The 17,408-nt window shown below is 38.6% G+C and overlaps 1 protein-coding gene and 1 pseudogene across 4 annotated transcripts in view; one reads left to right on the top strand and one right to left on the bottom strand.

Annotated features, from left to right (window-relative positions):
- Slc44a5 (solute carrier family 44, member 5) overlaps positions 1 to 17,408 on the bottom strand; it is a 355,454-nt gene that overhangs the window by 239,190 nt on the left and 98,856 nt on the right. The window lies entirely within an intron of this gene.
- On the top strand, positions 1,075 to 2,552 carry LOC102030091 (annotated as a pseudogene).

Here is a 17,408-nt window from a genome sequence, read left to right as displayed (position 1 = left end):
CAGAAGAAAAACTAGGATAGGGGAAAGGAGAAAAGAAGGAAGAGGGAAAAAAATATATATGTGTATGTATGTATATATGTATATATATACCAGATAGCTAATATAATTGTACTAGTAATTTCTATTAGTTTATTGAAAGGAACAGTTAGTGCTTATATTGTTTAATCAATTTTACATGCCCATATCTGGTAATCTGAACAACTACTTTAAAGATAACAATATGCAATAATACATCCATTGTTAATTTCCTATCATCTTGTTTTGAAATTCTGTGTCATTTTTGTTTTTATTCACTTTGAAATAAAAAAATCATTGTTATCATGTAGTAAATTTCCTTATTTAATGATTATTATGTGCCAGGGAGTGTTAATACGCACTGGGCAGGTATTAACTAGTTCACTTAATTCTCATTATACTGCTATGAGATATGTTTATAAATACAAAGCTGAAATCTGATCCTTTTTAATTTGGCTCTATTTAGTGCCCATGTTGTTAATCAATACAAAGCATTTTCTGAAGAAATATTTTCAGCACCTAATCACTGAGAAGCTTCTAAAAACACCAAATTTATAGATACTAAAGAAAAAATATATTCATGACACTTGTCAGAAAAGGTTAGGAAGAATATTGAAAAAAATCGCTGCAATTAGACTTTGCAGTAGGGGAAAGGGATTGAACTAAACTCCCTAAGCAAAGCCTCTTCAGGCTGCTCTGAGTTCTTCTTTCAACCAGGCCCTGACCTTCATCTCTGCCCTTGTTCATTGTTCCACTTTTAGCAAGAATCCTAGTGGGTCAGCTTTGTGAGAATCCTCCACCTCAATATGTGATCAAATTTCTCATTCCCCAACCTTGATAATTTATTATTCTGCCCTGCCTTCGGGAAGAATCCTATAAGTCAGTTTAGCCAAAACCTCCCATCTTGCGTATTTTTCTCTTACTAATTTTCTACCCACAGACCCTCACCCTGATGCTTAGCTGGCTACATCTGAGTGGCAACAAAGAGGAAGGTTCATAGGTGCAGAAATCACACCGTGATTTTCACCAAGGTTGGCTACCAGAACACTATACATGTTAATGGCCTCAAACCTGGTTGCCCACACCTGGCAGGAACACTTGCTGCACTTCTGGATGAGCTGGAAGTAGCTCAGTAGGTAGAACTTTATGTGCACTCCAGACAGCGAACTTTGAGGAACTGAACTTTTTTCAAAAGGCTGTTGAAAGATTTAACCAGTTCTCTTATCAAGAGAAAGTAGCTACCCTAATAAAACTTTTGCCAGAGAGGTGCCAGGCAGCGCTACTAGGGATGGACACCAGCTCTAGGCCTGGAAAAATGAAAGACCTTTCCAGAGTTCTTTGAACAAAGTAGCAGTTCTAGTTGGTGGGCATGGGCCAAAGTTTAAAGTTACACATCTCCAGGAGATGTATGATGTTGGTTTGCCTTTCCTTAAAATACTTTTTCATATTCAGGTATTGCATATCCTGAAGCTACAGCAGTTAGCAAGAAAAATACTATGGCAACGAATGCATCATTCCATGGCATATCATGACAAGTGGCAGGATGACAGAAGCTACAGAGGAGGTCTCCACAAAGCACAACTACTTTGGTTTTCTTATTTTTAAAAAAGAGAATGTAATCTGTTGTCAGCAAGAAATATTATCTACTATGAGTTTTGATGAGAAAATTATATTGGAAGAGAAGAGCAAAGTTTCTATGGCACCAGATGGAAATGGTGATCTTTACTGGGCTCTTGCAGCTCAAAATATTGTGGAATATGTGACACAAAGAAGAACTTGTTGTATTTATGTCTATTGTGTGGTTAATATACTGGTAAAACTGCAGACACACAGTTCACTGGATTTCGCATACAGAAAGAAGCAGACTGTGGGGCAAAGGTGGCAGAAAAGATGAATTCTACAGAACCAGTGGGAGTTCTTTGCCATGCAGATGGAGTGTACCAGGTAGAATAGAGTGAGATTTCCCTGGCAATAGCTCAGAAGTAAAGTTCAAATGGACAGTTTTTCAGTGCAGGCAACATTGCTAGACATTTTTTCACCATATCATTTCTTAGAGAACATGTCAGTGTTTATGGACATCAGCCGCAGTATCACATAGTTCAAAAGAAGGTTCTACTTGCAGATTCTCAGGGGAAGATGATTAAGCCAGACAAGTCAAACAAAGTAAAGATGGAAAACTTTGCCTTTGACATCTTCCAGTTTGCAAAACAGTCTGTGGTATATGAGGTGTTATGGGAAGATGAGGTTTCCCAGCTGAAGAATGTAGACAGTCAGAATTGCAAGGACAGCTCCATCACCACAAGGCATGCTTTGATGTGCTGGGTCCTCAGTGTGCAAGGCCACTTCATAGATGAAAATAGTTCTAGCAATTCCCCCACGTAAAGAATGCCAACACTGTATCAACCCAGTGTGAAATCTTTCCTCTTACCTCCTCTGCTGAAGAAGGACTAGAAAATTATATGGTGGATAAAGAGTTCCATGCAGCTTTAATCACTGACGAGAACAGAACCCATGAACTGGTGAAAATGGTGTATTAACCACCTACCATTGTCTTGGTTATTTTTCTTTCATTGCTGAAACAAAATACCTGACACCCAAAAATCAGGAAGGTCAGGTTTATTTAGCTCACAGTTTGTGGGGGTTTCAATCTATACTCAGCTGGCTCCAAGGCAGAGTGGCACATGGCAGAGGGCAACTGTTCCTGGTGGCAGAAAACAGCAAAGCAATAAGAGCAAAAGGAGAGGAGCGGTGGCAAGCAGCCTCTTTCCCTCCCTTACACTGCATGCAAACTACCCGCCCCAGGGCAGATGTAGCACTCACATCCATAGTTCCAACATTGGACCATGAATCAATCATAAACACTAGAAGCCCACCCCATGACTGCATGAGGCTTTGAGGGACATCCAGACACAAACCATAACAACCAAGTTCTGCCACAATATAAGACAGATTTTATTTTTGATAGACAACTGGGACCTCTCCCAGAAGAGTGAAGTTTGAATCATTCACAAGGTTTTATTTTGTTGAATCCCTACCACTCCTACAAACTTTTCAAGAACCAGATGACTGCACAGATAGTGTTGTTATGATTCTCAATTTATTAAAGGTCTTATTTATGTTTTCAGTTGTAAAATTTTTTTCCAAGCATAAGAAAACATTGGCCATCCAGGAAGTTCCCTAGAGCTTAGCTATAGACAGGATGTTCAGCATCACTTTATTGGAACTGGAAGCACTTGTTTTTGAAGTTGTACATAATAATAATAATAATATGTCATTGTACATCTCAAAAGGTTTCTATGGTACTAGATGTTTCATCTATTTTATCAAGAATCGAACTTCTTTTAGAGAATAGCTATTAAGAGAAACTTAAAATAAATAAATGTCCATAATTCATAAGCATATACTCCCAAGACTTCTAAATAACTCACAGATTAATGACAAAAATCACAATGAAAATTTTTTAAACTTGGAATTGATTCACTGAGTATCTCATATTGAAACATGGAAACCATGAAAGCATTGCTCCTCTTCCTATGCAGTCTCCCACATCCCAGGAAATGGCGCCACCATTCGTCCAGTTGCTCAAGGCAGAAAACTTGTTTTCTCCTTGATTTATCTTTCTCCTGCATCTCACATTCAACGCAGCTGAAACTTAGAGGAACTCCACCTTCAAAATCTCCCCCAAACTGAATCATTCTCGCCACTCCCAGCCATGAGCTTCTCTGCTCTGCTTCACCTCCACCCTAACTCCACTCCCACCCCAGGCCACAGGCCACATGCATTGGAGTGACCTTCTGAAAACAGCAGATCACATACTCTCACATGCAAACTGTTCACATTCGGGACAAACTCCAGGGTCCTCACTCTGATTCAGCTGGCCCAAGTGGTCCCTGCTTGGCTGCCTCTCTAATCACACCTGCCCATAGTTCTTCCCCTCACTCAGGCTGCATCAGCACAGCTGCATTCTCACTGTTTCTAGCAGATGTCAAGATAACACTACCTCAGGATCTTTGCATCAGTTTTGGAAGGTAGCTCAGAAATTTTGAGATTGCTCACATAACTTCATTATATTCTCTGCTTCCATATTATTTCTTCAAACTGATATGAGGCCCTAAAGAGTCCTGCTCTCTTCATCTCTTCTATCTCTCTATTCTACACTATTTGTCTTTTTTTTTTTGGTTTTTCTCTGGTACCGGGAACCGAACTCATGACCTTGCGCTTGCCAGGCAGGCGCTTTTGCCGCTGAGCTAAATCCCCAGCCCCTCTACACTCTTTGTGTTGATTACATAGACATTATATTATAGTTTGTGTCTGTGTGTCCCCCCCAAAGCCTCATGCGGCCATGGGGCAGGCTTTTAGAGTTTGATTGATTATGGGTGTGAGAGCTACACCCGTCCTGGGGTGGATAATTTTCATATGTAAGGGAGAGGAAGAGGCTGCTTGAGGACATTCCTCCCCCATTCCACCCTGGTGTGTGCTTGTTGCTTTTGCTGTGTTCTGTCGCCATGAGCTGTAGCCCTCTGCCATGTGCCACTCTGCCTTGTAATCTGCCAAGTATGGACTGAAAGCTCCACAAACTGTAAGCAAAATAAACCTTTCCTTCCTTAATTTTGGGCATCAGGTATTTTGTCCCAGCAACGAGAGAAAAGTAACCAAGACACATTACTATGCTCTACACTTTTCTGCATTTAACTCACTGGAAAGAAAGTTGTATGGGATAGAAGCCTCTTTGTTCACCATTACTAACAGAGACTAGTACCTGGCATAAAATATTTGATGGTTGAATGAATTCTAGTCCATTTCATATAGCTGTGAAAATCACAGCTAAATTTTCTCTTTCCAGTGGGAAAATGTACCTTTTAAGTAATTTTATTTGCATCGTTATTGATTTATGGATCACTGTATATTCCAAAGTCTGCATGCTTAGCAAAAGAATAATCATTTCTTACATTGACTTTCCAATGTTTAAAATAACACTGAAAGATTTAGAAATAGAGTACCTCCAGAAAGCATCATTTAGATGAAACTGGCTCTTTCATTAGCATCTTTTCAAATAGATTACAGTATCATCTAACTTGAAAATGAACGTTTATATACCACAAGAAAGCAGTGGAAAGCCTGTGGAAAGTGCCCTGGACTGAATATCAGAACCTTCTAAGTGATTGCCTCATTTAGTATGCGACTAGAATAGAGCTCCTGTTGCCCAATAATTGCACTGCTTCCTCTGTTACATAGGAACAGCTGCCCTAATATACTGCCAATGAATTCTCTATGGATAAGTATAAAGGGGTTGAACTATTGAACAAAGGGGGCTATAAAATGTTTTGTAGGGAAGATCATTACAGGAATTGAGGTCCTTCATTGATTTTTATATCTGAATTTATGGGAAAAGTTCCTAAAATTCTAAGTGCAGTTTAATACAGATTGGGTAAAGTAAGAATAATTTTGTAATAATTACCACTTATTTTAACTACTTCTAGGTTCTAATACTTTGATAATTATTATCTGTATAAATAATACAGGAAGTGTTTTGACAGAAATATTTTTAAATAATCTTTGAGGTACCAAAGAAAACAAGTTATTTGTATATGTGTGGCTGTCAAGAATTTCAAAGACAGAGAATAGATTCTGAATATTGAGTTTGTCTTCTATTCTGAATAAAACTATTAAGTGGAACATTGAGTCTAGAGCATGTCAACCCATCTTAAAATTGAAATGATGACCTCTAGAGATCCTCCTAAGGAAAGTAAAACAGAAACTTAAGCTAAGTTAACTCTATTTTTTCTTTCCTTCTTCCCTCTTCCCATCTTCATTAAATTTTTTCTTCCCTTGTTTGCTTTTTGTTTAACTAGATTGACAGACCAGCTCAAACTCACTGAAACAACTATATCTAAGATCCAGCATGTCAGTTTTGGTTTTCATTATACCTTAAGATTTTGATAACTATGAGCTAGATGATAGAACAGTTAAAGAAAATTTAATCAGGAAAACTTATTCTTATAAGAATAAACCTGTGACCACCCATAGGATACTACCTAACTTTAAAACATTTGTAGCATTTACTCAGGTTAAGATATAAAATAAGGGGCTGAGAATTTAGCTCAGCGGCACAGCACCTGCCTGGCAAGCGCAAGGTCATGAGTTCAATTCCTGCTACCAGAAAACAAACAAACAAACAAACAAAAAAAGATATAAAATAAATCATTATGTATATCAAAAGCATACCAATAAAATTAATTTAAAAATTAAAAGTATCATAAACACATATGAAATAATATTTGTTAAATGTTATTTCCAAATATAGCCAAGTATGTAAATGACTAAACACTGAAAGACATAATAAATGTTTCCTGTCTCAGTGAATAGCATTGCTATTGATCCATTGCAGTGCCTTCCCACCACCTGGAATAATTAGTCTAAGTTGCTGGAACAAAAAGATCCAAACATATGGATGCTCAGTCAAGACAGGAAATGGCCTTTTACCAGATATAAAGTACAAAGGGAAGCACACCAAGGCACTGGTAGACTCAGTTCCATAATATCTTCCTGTAAGCTAGGTTATTTCTGATTTCTTCTGGCAGCCTGTATGTAGATGTTCAGCTCCACATAGATGGAAACTGTCTTTAGCACCATATCTGTGTTCCAGACCATGGGAAAGCTCAGACCAAGGATGAGCAGCCCTGGATTTTAGGAAGCAATACAGATGTTAGCTCAAACTTAGCCCAGGGTCACATCTAGCTCACCAAGTGAGGACTGTAGTTAGATGTTCAGGCGTCCAGCCCAAAGTCAGAATAGGGGAGGTGACACTGTATCTAAAGGAAGGAAGGGAAAATGAATACCGAGACAATCAGTGATTTCCGCCAAACACCTCTCCCCAAATCCAGTCCATCACTGAAGGAAGCCTATCAAAAGCACTCATTCACCTCCCCATATCTACCGTCCTTGTCTGAGGTATGGTCGCCTCTCCCGATTTTACCACAGCCTCCATCCACCTGGTCTCCCTACATTCACCTTGTCTTCTCCTCCCACAGGCTGCCTTCATTATACCCAAAGAGATGATCTAAAAAGGAAACTCTTTCAACTGCATCCCATTGTTCTTAGGAATCTTAATAAGAACTCTGCATATTTGAGCCTCCTTTCACCTGGCTCACTTCCACTATACGCTCCTTCCGCTCCTCCCAGCCTTTGTCTCCAGGCACATTTGCCTTCTGTTTCTGACCCACGGTTTTGTCTCCTGCCACAAAGACCTTGAATGTGCCCATCCCTTTGACAAGAATATTCGCCTCCTCTGTTTGCCTCACTGACTCTTACCTCAGTTCTCGACTCAAATTGCTTTCTCAAAGAAAGCCTCCCAGAGCCAAAGCAATGTCAGATGCCCTATTATACACCATCCTAGCATCCTGGCATTTTGCCAGTCTGTGCTAGTTGTACACTTACTTTTTTGAGTCTATATGCTTGGAAGTCAGTACTTTCAATGTCTGCCTGATGATTACAACAACATCTTTGTCTTGTCTTCCCTAGATGCTTGTCTTCTTCAAACTTTAAACATGCAAGAGGCTGGGCTGGCTCACCGTAAAGGACCTTAAACTGCAGATCCTGGAACTGTAAGCTTCCCTTTGTGTTTTCCTTACCAAGCATTAACTCTAGCATTCTCCCTCAGCTAAGAATCGAGGTTACAATTAACCAGAAGAGCTGGCATATGTGCCTCCTTCTCTTTTACCCATTTCCTTGAGTCTTAGCTATGTAACTTGAACTCTATAGGAATATTTCTCATTTTTCTTATGGGTCTTTCCAGTCTGTGGCATTCATTTATATAGATATTTTACCCAAGGCCTAAGATTTTTTTTTTTTGGCTCTTAATATTCACCTATATTTGATTAAATTTCACTGTAGTTAGCTGATATTCTTCATAATTATGTCTCTTTCCTGTTTTCACTTGAACATAGAGCTTTCTACTCTGTTTTTTTTATTCCTTTGGGATTTGTGAGTAGCTGAGTTTCTCTGCTTGTTTTATTATTAGTATGAGTTTCTGAGAGGAAGGTAGCATGACAGTATCTTTATGTCACCATATTTAACTAGAAAAACCAGTAGCTGTGAGTAAATGTTAACATGCTAGGAAGAAATGTCTGCTCTTTCTCTGGTTCTACACCCCCAATAGAATGCTGCCCTATTTCAGAAGCATTTTATAGTCTATTTAAAATAAAGCCCCCAATAAGCACAGAATATTATAAAATAAATAAATTGTGGATTTCCACAATAGGTCCACACATTTTCTGAGATTAACAGCCTTTTAGAGTCTATATGGGGAAAATAATGTAGATTCCCCAAACCTTTGGGTAAGCACAGGTCTACGGTTATAAAATCGGGAAATGCCATTTACTAAGTCCCTTGCATCCGATTGCTTTTCACCCCAAATACTATACAAAGAGCTAGCACACAGTGATAGACTCATACTAGGTTCTCAAAACTTTAATTCATTCTTCCTCCTTTCAATGCAATTATCTTTCTCCTTTTTTAAAAAAAGACCTGTATTAAGTTTTTATCATGTATTAGACATAGTGATAGTGATAGATACCAGAGGCCCCAGTCTTGTCAAAGAGAAAGACAAGTAATCTCAAAAGGACACTCAGTATAAACTATGCTAGGATCACAAAGAATGCTTTAAAAAAATAAAAGTGAATTTCCTAATCTATCCTAAAATGGTGGGGAAGAGGAGCAGACCCTTTCCAGAATAAGAGGTATCTAAGTCTTAGTGTCAAAGAACACATAGTAACTAACTGCAAAGAGAAGCAGGAGAGAAGGTAACAGAACAACCCTATAAACCCTTGGATGGTAAACTGTGCAGTATTCAAAGAACTATAAGACACTCACAGAAGTGAAGCAATTGAATGGAAGCAAATAGCACAAAATGAAGTTAGAAAGGAGGAGAACGCCTTTTGGTCAACTCAACAAGCACTTACTGAGCCTTTGCCATGGACCCAGTACCGTACTTCTAGGCTATGGCGTGAGTCTGTGTGTGTCAGTTTCAGGGACTGAGGTTCTCATCCCTTGTGGGCTTCTGAGGAGACAAGGACAAAGACACAGTCCTTAGCTTCAGTAAATTTATAATCTGCTAAGTGAGCACAAAATATACACAAAATTTCAACATTCCACGACAAGTGGAATAACAGAGAACACCATCAGCTCACACTAGAGAAAGTAAAAAACCCTCAGGAATTATAAAGAATATGAAAAAGATGCCTGAAGATGATGACAAAGGACTATTTTTTCACAAAGCGTTTCTGGCAGAAGAAAAAAGTAGTAAGTTCAGGCTCAGAGGGAAAGAGTGGCCTAGTATGTGAGATGCCACCCACATATGAGTAGTCCGGGGTTTCTGGGACACAACGCATGAAGCAAATGTTTGGTTTTAAATCTAAAGTGAAAGCAAAGGGCTGAATATTGAAGAGGAATTAATGTGCTGTTGAGAACCGTGGGCTGCCACAGGATAACAGATCACTAATAAAGAGTTCAATCACAGAAAAACATACGGTTTAGGCTGACCACTAACGGCGCTGAAGGTGGATCTGAAGGCAGCAGGCCTGGGGAAGTGGAGACAACCAGAAGGCTATCATAGTGGCAGAAAAGGAGAGTCTAAGGGCTTAAACTAAGGTAGTTACGCTATAGATGGACAGAGACATAAACTCGAGAGAGTCAGAGAGCAGAAGCAGAATTACTGATAGGAAATATGTGAAATGAGAGAGAATCAAGATCATATCTAGCTTCCTCCAAACTGAGGAAGGAAATGTTTATCACACACTACTGAATTTTATTATGTAGTTACTTGTATTATTAGTCTGCAATCTCAGTAAAGAGTGACTATGCTTTTTACTTTTACCTTCCCAATACCCAGCCCAATGCTTTTGTAAAGTGAATACATGAGGAATTCATGAGAAAAGGCAAGAGACCGGTGGAAGTGATGGATCTGGTTTTGAGCATAGTGAAGAAGATGCCTGTGGAACTTCCAAGTAAAAACTTCCAGGCAAAAAGAACATAGAGCTAGAGCTCAGGAATCAGGTCCAAGCGAGAGACACAGACTTGGATGCCACTTGGAAGGGCTGAAGCCGAAGAAATGGATGAGCTCAGGCAAAAAAGGGAGATATTGGTGAAGGACAGTGCACTGGAGATCTCACTTTAATAAATGTCTCATTTTATTTGACATGAGGATTAGGAAAGATAAACAGTTTCTGCACAACAACCAGGACATCTACTCTAATCCAAATAGGGAGCAAGCATTTCCCCTGTGGTAGTCATAAAACCATTGGCTGCCTTATGAAATTGACATCCTCTGGGAAAAAAATAACTTTTTTTAGTATTTAGCATTTATAAAGTTCTTTTCTTAAAAGATGTTTTAAGGTATAATTAATATACAGTTTAATATACAATTTAACCCTTTTTTTGAATGTTCTGTGCTTTGACATGCATAGTCAGGTAGCACAAACAGAATCAATATAAAAAAAAAGTATTTTGATTACCCCAAAACTTTTCCTTACACATTTTTGCAACAGATGTCCTTCCTCTTTTCCCAGAGTCCAGCAACCACTTGTTGATGTTTGTCCATATTGTGAGGGGAGATTAGTTACTATTTTAACTTTCCCAGTGAGGACACTCAGTAGCTGTCAGAAGCTCTGTAACTTGCCTAGCATACATAGAAAGCACCCAAGCTGAAGTGTGTCGATTCTAAGTAGAACAACTCTTCTTTCAAACTCAGAAAGCCCATCTTTTCAGCACAACACCATGAGAATTCATGATACACAACCAGCTCAAAAATAATGGTGCATAAGGCATCTAGAACCTTAATGATGCTCTAGCACAGTAATCATCATTTTTAAACACTCAAATACAAAAATAGTGCTCAACCTTTGCTTTCAAAATAAAAAACAGGAGGAAATACCTTGGGAGAAGTGGTTTTATAACTGGATTGTTCAGACAACAGGTAGGTATTCCTAAGAGCAAGGACAACCATATCAAAAGGCGCTCAGAATGCTTGCTCTTGAACTCTGGAACTCTGGCTGCGAGTGGGATTTGTAATGTTATGATAATGAGAAGCCATATTTTAAAAGAGATCATTATTAAAGCACTCTGCTTTACCATGGGGTTGCCTTCTTATTTCCGCTCAACTTTACTTAGAATGAGCTGCCTTTTCCAGCCCACTACCAGAAACAGAAGCGTGATTAAGACAATAAATATATTCACAGAATGTAAACTCAGCTCTGCGGACTTGAACATCTGCTTTAAAAGTAAAACTTCTACACACAGTCATGGCCAAAATGAAACCTTGCTTCCAAAATCTTTCTTTATGGGACTGAGAAGTTTGACCCAACTTACAATTTACAATCCCACACAGATGCTTTCTTCCTCACCCCTACCTTGCAAGTTTAAACTAATTTACATGTGCTGCTGGTCATTTGTATGAGCCTTTATACATAGCATCCAGGTACTCGCAAACCCCTTCAACTGCTTTAGATAAATTATTCAGTGAGGCTAAAGCTTCATTCAAGATTCTAGTAATAAACAGATATAGATATTGGAACTGAAATAGCCCCCCAAGTCTCTACTGTTTTTATTACTATTGTAATACAGTAATACTTTGGTTCATGAATGCTTTTTTTTGCAAACAATTTAGTTCTCAAACAGAAGCATTTGGCAAAATTTTGCTTCTGTTCACAAACTCCACGCCGGCTGAGAACACAGATGCAGCCATCTTTCCCAGAGTCGTGGAATGAATTAAGTTCATGAACTGAGGTACCAGTCTACTGTCAATATTCTCATTATAGGAATAGCCCCAAATTCTCACTTAGTAAATCTTTTCCTTATTTACATTGTCTACTGTAGAAATTCAAAAAATGGTGAGGAAATAGCTTATATCCAACTCCCTCATACTGTGAAATTTGTTCAGCTATCACCAGAAATTAGAGTGGTTTCTTTCCCCCATTTTTACGTAATTCATTGTTTTCTTTAAAATCAGTTGGATGTCCTTGGAAAATTACCCAAAATATGGGAAGAAGTTTACCACAACGTTGATGCTATGACTTATATCTAGATGTCCCCCCAACGCCTCATGCAGTCACAGGTGGAGAGTTTCAAAGGTGGCTGGGTTAGTGTGTGTAAATGTGGATTAAGGATATGATACTGGGATTAAGAATGTGGTAATGGTAGCCCCACCTTGGGTATGGGAGGCATCAATCAGTAGGCTTACAGCCTGAATGGAACATAAAGAGACACAAGGCAAGTTTGCTGCTGCTACTGCTTGCTGCCTTCTGCTTCTTGCCTGCCATACCATGAACTATTTCTATGCTGCAATGCCCCATTGTCATGCTGCCCTGCTTTGGAGCCAGCAGACCGTGGACTGAAACCTCTACGAACTGTGAGCTGAAATAAACCTCTCTTCCTTTATCTTGTGGATGATGGGTATTTCACCTCAGCAACAACAAAAGTAGCCAATACAATAACTGTTGAAAAGTATCAAAGCAACCCTATATCTCAGAGTAAGGGACTGGTTACATAGATGTACCAATTATATAAAGAATCATGCACCAGTTAGAAAAAGGGTTACACAGAATATACTGCTACATAAGAAGTACTCTCAAATAATAAGTCTTACATGAACCAAAAGAGGTCCCTTCTCTATCTCACACTGAATGCATAGATAACTAAGTATATTACTACTATGTACCAGGTTTGAAAACAGTTTTAAATGATTGGCCTGCATCCTTCTCTGCATAGGATAATATGGTTTAAAGTCGCCTTGCTTGCATGTATTGTCCTTTTGAGTCTTCATGAAAACCAAAGAGGTAAATAACTTTATTGATTCTCTAGAGTAGTTATTCTTATTAGTATTATGAATAGTTTATCTTAGGATACAAGATGTACTTAATGGCTTACACAGTTGCCATTCTTACAGTCCAACCAACTGCCAAATTTTAGTCACCACAGTGAATAAATAACTCTTTTTATAAAGAAAGAAAACAAAAGGTCTCCATTATTTAGATACTGTCTAGAGCACATTGTCTAATAAAAGCCACTCATGCAACCTAAAAATTTCCAGTAACTTTATATAGAAAGTAAAAGGAGATATTAATTTTAACAATACTCTTTAATTTAACCTGATAAATTCAGATGACCATTTCAATATGCAATCAACACAAATTAATTTAATTTAGGAAAATATGAGATATTTTGGATTCCTTTTATTTTGACTAGTTTTTTGATGTCTGTCCTGTATTTGACATTTACACCTCCTTTTTACTTTAGTTCTCAGACAGAAGTATTTGGCGAAATTTTGCTTCCATTCACAAACTCCACACTACCCACACTCCAGGGGCTCATCAGCTGCATATGGGTGGCCCAGGATACCCATCATGGACAGCACAGATGAAGATTACGTGACTGATAGTAGAGTGAACGATGAAAGTACTTATGTAAGGTAAATAGCAATGACGGGAGAAGCATGATTTGTAACACCGGGTGCCATGAAAGGTCAACACCATTCACGTAATGCAAATGCATATTTTACTTCCATTCCCAGCTGAAACCATAAGGAATTACTTGTGTCTTCTTCATTTCTGCATATCATTTTGAAATCAAAATGTATGTGGCTCTGTGAAAAAGTTAGCAAAATATACAATATGATGAAATAAATATATTATGCCATGAGGTCCTGCTCAAGAGACAAAGCAACCAAGCAGAATTGGTGTATCCTGGTTCTTATAAGGCAAAATGGCACTTCAAATGGAGGAGGCCTTTCAGGGTATCTTACAAATTTCCTAAGCACCAAAAATTTGCTTTAGAGGCAAGTATTTATCATCAACCATTTCATTCAACACCTCATTAAAAGTATTCCCATGATGCAGCTGCTTCTGTAAGAACAACCAAGAAGTGACCCAGGAAAGAGAAGTGCTTTTAATAACAGCCAGGGAATCCTCAAGACAATATTAAAAAAAAAAAAAACTGAATGAGACCCACAAGCAAAGCTAAAAGCTTCTATTTTCAAAAACCACAGAGCTGTACCTTAAAACAACAGTGGGAAAACATACTGAACAATGGAGGGTAATGAGCACTCAGGAAAAAGCAAGGGAATATATAGCTGCGCCCTGCTCACCCCTTGATGAATGTTCCTCATCTGCTGCCACTGCAAAACTCAGGCCCACATGTTTGAAACCACTCTTCCATGCAAGCTAGGTTATGTTACACAAACTCTTCTGGAACATAAAAATAAAATTTACAGTGCCATGCTGACTAATACAGCCTAGTAAACAGGCATTTACATTATTATATAGTATGATGACTGCTTTGATAGCAGAGACGTGGCAGAAACACAGAAAAGGGGTCTTGGCCAGACCCAAAGGGGAGAATATATGATCAGGTTCAACTTCCAACATACAGTGAAATCTAAGCCAAACCTACCCCATAACTAGGTAGAATAGGCGTCGGCATAGTAAAAAGAGTTGTAAGAGGAAATCAGCCAGATAGAAGCAAGGCATGCTAAGGAGCTGAGAGAGGTAAGGGGGCCAGGTAGACGAGTGAGGCAGAGAGTTAAACAAGCACAGAACCTGTGCTCTACTCTCAGCCATGCTGAGTAACACAGACTTCATCTTCAGAGCCACGGAGAGCTACTAAAGGCTTCGGGTGACTGTCTGCTTTAACTTCCTACTTGTTTGTGCATTTCTGTCCAAGCCCCTAAAACAATTTGCAAGTATGTCAAAGGGAAATGAAAAAATTAAGCACAACTAGTTTTCAAGTACAGCATAGAAAGAGGAAAAAAAATGGGCTCAGTCAAATTCATTCATTGAACTTAGAAAGTTAGCATTTTCTCAATGAGTCCTAGAAGATCATTGCTTTCTTTCCTTTGTTATAGCCTGGCTGTGGTTTGCATGGAGTTCCATAAAATGAAGCACTTGTAACATCTCTTCATGGGCAAGTCCAGGGCACCTTTCCCATCAGTGCTTGAATTTTTGCTTTGAAGGAAATTCCCAGGACAGGGATTTTCCTGCGAGATGGATCATTGTTCCATCTGAGGCCTTCCCAACACCAACCGGAAGTTGCAAGTCCTCTCATCATCTAATGCATGCGTGCATGGGCACACGTGCATGCACACACACACACACACACACACACACACACACACACACGCACACACACACCATGAACTTCATCAGAGGAAGAGTACATGGGGAGGAGGGAGGCCTAGGAAGATTTCAGAATCATTGCTTCTCCCTGACCACAGCTTTACCCAAGAAAGAGTAGTTGATGCCTCTTTTCCAAATATTTTTTTTATTTTCAGTTTTCCTTTTCTAATGAGTTTAAGGTATTTCTCCACTCCAGCATTTATTACCCTCTATTTCTTACTAAGTTTTTCTGCTGTCTTAGACCACTCATTTTTCTCAGTCTCTAAATCCTTTGTCTTATTGCTCATGGACATTCACTCTGTTCTACCCTCAGGGAAGATCAAATAGGCTAGAGAACATGCTGCATCCAAAACTTCTGCACATTCTTCGGTCATAACCAAGAGACCACTAAGCCTTTTCTTCTCTGGTCTGTATTTGTAATACCGCTTCCTACTCATTCTTATTTTCCAGCCTTAATCTCTAAGTGCTGGACAGGTTCCTTACATTGTTCATTTTCCCCCCTAACCAGGGTTGGGTCACACTAGATTCACACACTGATACAACTCTGGTTAGTGTTTAGTACAATAGGCAGAACACATCTCCCTGGGTTAAAAAAAAATAGTTAAACCTGTGCTTCCTCCTCTTGTGCTACTGGAAATGGAGCTGTAAAACAAGAACAAAAATAATAAAGATAGAGTGGTTTGTGACAAAACCAACATGTCTTTAGGGTGAGCCATGCAGGGGAAAGATGCAGAGCACTATGCTAGTACCTTTCTGACTTAGTCACAACTATCAACTTAATTCACTCTTTGAAAAGAAAGCCAAGGCATTCTGAAATGCAGAGCTGTTTACACTTGGTACACATTCTGCGAAGTTAATAACATTTATGAGGGTTCATTCATCTCAACAAGCCTGAAAAAATACATTTTCATGTTCCTGCTCTCCAACTATCATTCTTACGGCATATTTTTATACAAATAATTTGTTATGACTCAAATTAAAATAACTTAGACAATTCTCAAGCAGGCTAGGGGGTTTTGAGTTTATACTGGAATATGAAATATCAGCACCCAGGGTACCTCAAAACCATGTGCTATTTTATGATAACATTCAACTTACTTCTTTCTAGGCTCTTAAAATACAAGTTTTTCATCTATCAGTTGAAATGCCTGTGTTGTGTTTAGATAATACTCCCTCACTGAAAGGTTATTTTTAATAGAATTTTTTCTGATTAAAGTACAAATGTGGTATTTATGAGGACTAGGATTTGTGTCCCTGGCAACTGGGGTGTCCTCAAAAGCATTGCAAACACTGGCCTCATTTCACAAGTCCTGTAATGCTTTCTGGACAGCTATGTCCTCTATACTCACATCCTCCTCCTTGTAGACTAACAAGGGGCAAGCCTTCACTCCTGCACATATTATAATTTTCCTCTGTGGCACGCACTAAAGACCTTAGTGTGATGAATTGTCATCTCTCTCAACCTCACAGGTAACTGGCTATAAAATTGTTTTATGCCCCTCGTATTCCTACTCCTCATGTAAAAATATTAGCTGTAATTCAATGTTGGCAATGTGGTATTCTTCATAAAGCATTCAAAGAGTGCTTCCCAGTTGTAGAATGCCATCAGGATTTCCTGATTGAATTACTGTTTAGCATTCATCTGGGTGTCATTTTCCTGCATGAAAACGACCCACAAGCATTACCAAACAGCTCTGGGACCCACTGGAAGTTCTAAAGGGACCATTTCGCATAATCCTTCAAAAGCTTCTTAAGTAACATTTGAAAGCCAAGAATTATTAGATAAAGCTTTTAAAATCAATTCTGTTTGTTTTTTTTTTTAATGTGTTTGTGTTTTTCCAAAGAAAAAGTCTCTGAAAATATGACTTAACTATGCTGGCTGGTGTTTTCCAAATCAAAATTTCTAAATCAATAAGATGAAGTTAGCCCATGTCAGAGAGATTTTAGTGAGACAGAAAGGAGGAGAGCGTTTTGTTTGTTCATTTATTGAGGAGATTAGAGACCCGCTTTGTTTTGTTCTTTGCTACAAACGCTTACCTATCTGTGCAATCAAAATCCATCCACACATAAATGTTTCATTATCCTCTCTTAATTGGTTTCAGAATAACTCTCATGTTTACTTTCAAGAGACAATTTTACAGGTGACTGTTTCTGTTGTATTCAGCTCCTTTGATTGTAGCACTATAATCAACATTCTATTTAAAACTCTTTCTTCCTGGATCTAGCCTT

The sequence above is a fragment of the Chinchilla lanigera genome, unplaced genomic scaffold, assembly GCF_000276665.1.
Source record: "Chinchilla lanigera isolate Chin_1 unplaced genomic scaffold, ChiLan1.0 scaffold00022, whole genome shotgun sequence".
Classification (NCBI taxonomy): domain Eukaryota; kingdom Metazoa; phylum Chordata; class Mammalia; order Rodentia; family Chinchillidae; genus Chinchilla; species Chinchilla lanigera.
The sequence above is the reverse complement of the archived record's forward strand: the minus strand, read 5'-3'. Positions and strand labels throughout refer to the sequence as shown.